Source organism: Euphorbia lathyris, chromosome 8, assembly GCF_963576675.1.
Source record: "Euphorbia lathyris chromosome 8, ddEupLath1.1, whole genome shotgun sequence".
NCBI lineage: Eukaryota > Viridiplantae > Streptophyta > Magnoliopsida > Malpighiales > Euphorbiaceae > Euphorbia > Euphorbia lathyris.
In genome coordinates this window covers 2,757,765-2,760,325 of record NC_088917.1, presented here as the reverse complement: position 1 = coordinate 2,760,325, position 2,561 = coordinate 2,757,765, and the positions used below count along the sequence as shown (strand labels likewise).

Sequence of the window (2,561 nt, the reverse complement as noted above, 5' to 3'; positions counted from 1 at the left end):
TTCAATAAAGTTTCCTTATAAATATAATTGTGTAAAACGTTTTAATGAAAACACCAGTTTATTACTTTGAAAATCATTTTGTCAGAATAACATCAAAATAACAACAGAAAGAATATATTGAATAAGATAAATGTATTATTAATGAATTGTGAATCTTCACAAGTTAATAGAGTGGAAGAAACATGGATAGCATTTTGACGAAAACTTTGAGATCCGAGTTGTCAATCTTTCCCTCAAACTCCGTAGGTTTGTCAGACCCTTTTGCGCTTCAGCCGTTAGTTCTTCTCGCTGAATCTTCGGAATAGAGACCGCTAGGTCCACTACCAGAATGAGAACTTGCCTTTGGACAATCTTTAAAACTAAACTAATCACTACTGTGTTTATAACTAATCTAAGAACAACTTGTGTACAGCAAGTTTGCTTTTACAGAATTGAAAACTAATCTGACTCTTTTCTGAGTCAGAGTTTCTTCAACATAATATCTACTCTCTTTCCATAACAAACAACCCCCTTGAATTTTGAAATGAATCACTTATTTATAGTTGGTGAATGGTTGTAATTGAAGGGTCGTGTCCGCTAGTGAAGGGTCGCTTTTATCCAAACGAACAGACGCGTTTTTTGGATTTTTTACATGTGAAAGCTGTGCAGAATTCTTCGCTGTCTCAACTAAGATTTTGAGAATCTCAGTCGCGACACGGGGCATTGGAGAAGGCTTACAAAAGTCGAATTTCGATGACTGAGATTAGCGTGTCGTGACTGAGATTTTTAGAATCTCAGTCGCGACAGGGATGTTTTCCCCCGTCTCTCGACTGCTTCTCGTCTCTTTGAATCGGTCTTCTGATTAACACGTATTTTTGGCACGTAACTTAGGTTTTTCCCTCGTTTTTGCTCCGTTTTAGCTCCTATTTGGATTTAACCAAATAATTAAGTGCCTTGCATCAGAGAAGTATATAAAGACGTAAAAGTACTCTAAATGAATATAATTAACACGATTTCAATGTAAATTTAACGTATGTATATATGATATTTTAGGTATATTTTGGGCTTAACAAGGGGGCATGGGCTAAATATACACCTATGTGCATACACTTTTTGTTTGTTAAGATTAGATATATAATAAGTAACACATTAAAATATATAACAAACCGTCGTTAATCACGAATTAATAGGATTACACAACCAATAATAATTTATTAGAATCAAAGACAGTTTGGCCGAGTGGTCTAAGGCGCCAGATTTAGGCTCTGGTTCGAAAGGGCGTGGGTTCAAATCCCACAGCTGTCATCATTATAATTAATCATTTTTCAGTTTTTTTGGTAACTAAAGCGAGTAATATTTCCGTTTCTTTTTTGAGGAAAGAATAATTTATTAAACACCAATAAAGGAAAAACTTTGATTTCTTTTTTACTTAGATACGTTACAAGACAACTGACAAAAAAATTGATTGGTATTCTAAATTTACAAACTATCTTATTTTGTAACTTGCTTAAAGTGACATGATTAATTACTTAAATATACATGATAGCATATGATTAATTTTAGACAAATTAAAATTTATATCCCTCTAAGAAATTCAACGGGGCAATAGATCCTACAAGAGGAATTTTTTTATTTCTTTTCTACTTAGATCACTACAAGAAAATATATGTTTGCTGGCGGAAATTTCTGTCAGCAAACATCAAAATTCTGTCAGTAAATTGACTTAATAGTGTATGCAAAAAGTTTTGATTGGGAAAGAATCCACTTAAAGGGTGTCTGAAGATCCTCAAACCGAACTATTTAAAAAAATGAAAATTCAATACCTTTTATTCAAAACAAAATAAAGTTCAATGACGTTTGGGAGCATGTCTAGTATCCGCCCAAAGCCTCCTATCTAAAGGGGCCTCTAATCCAAAACTTATTTTAATTATAATATAATAATTATTGAGATATCAATAGTTAAACAAATATTCATATAAATAATTATTATTCATAACTTGAATTTAATAGTAATTATATATCGACAAACACACTGCCTTTTTTTATCAATTACTGTCTCTCAACAACAAAACAATACGGGGCCTCCTAAATTTATTTCATAAATTCTCTCTTAACAATAAGGATAAAATACAAAAATCTTTGTGGTTTGTCTGATTGCAAACGTAGTCTCATGGTTTAAAAACTTGCAAACAATGACCCATGGTTTGTGAAGTTTGTAGTTACGGATTAGTAAGTCAATTTTTCGGTCAAAAAATACTTGTAGTTTAGTTAATTTTCAAATTCAATATGAGATAATTTGCAGAATCATACTTGTCTAAATCGCTCACTTTTCGGGTAAATTATGACAATATTTTTTTGACGAATGTTTGAGTTTGCAAACTGTACAAACCATAGCTCCATGTTTGTAAGTTTTAAAGCCATGAGACTGTATGTGAAAAGGTCAAACCACAAGGTTTTTTTTGTACATTACCCTAACAATAATATAGTTTCTAACTCCTTCATTCTCTAGTTAATTGGTTCTTCTTTATTCAGTCAAGAATTAATTAAATTTTATACTTGTCAAATTTAAATTTGTAAAACAT

General features: G+C 31.6%; 1 non-coding gene across 1 annotated transcript; it reads left to right on the top strand.

Annotated features, from left to right (window-relative positions):
• The first annotated feature begins 1,204 nt into the window (after positions 1-1,204).
• TRNAL-UAG (transfer RNA leucine (anticodon UAG)) lies at positions 1,205-1,284 on the top strand. The gene has a single exon. It is a non-coding gene; the product is annotated as a tRNA-Leu (tRNA).
• Positions 1,285-2,561: the final 1,277 nt, after the last annotated feature.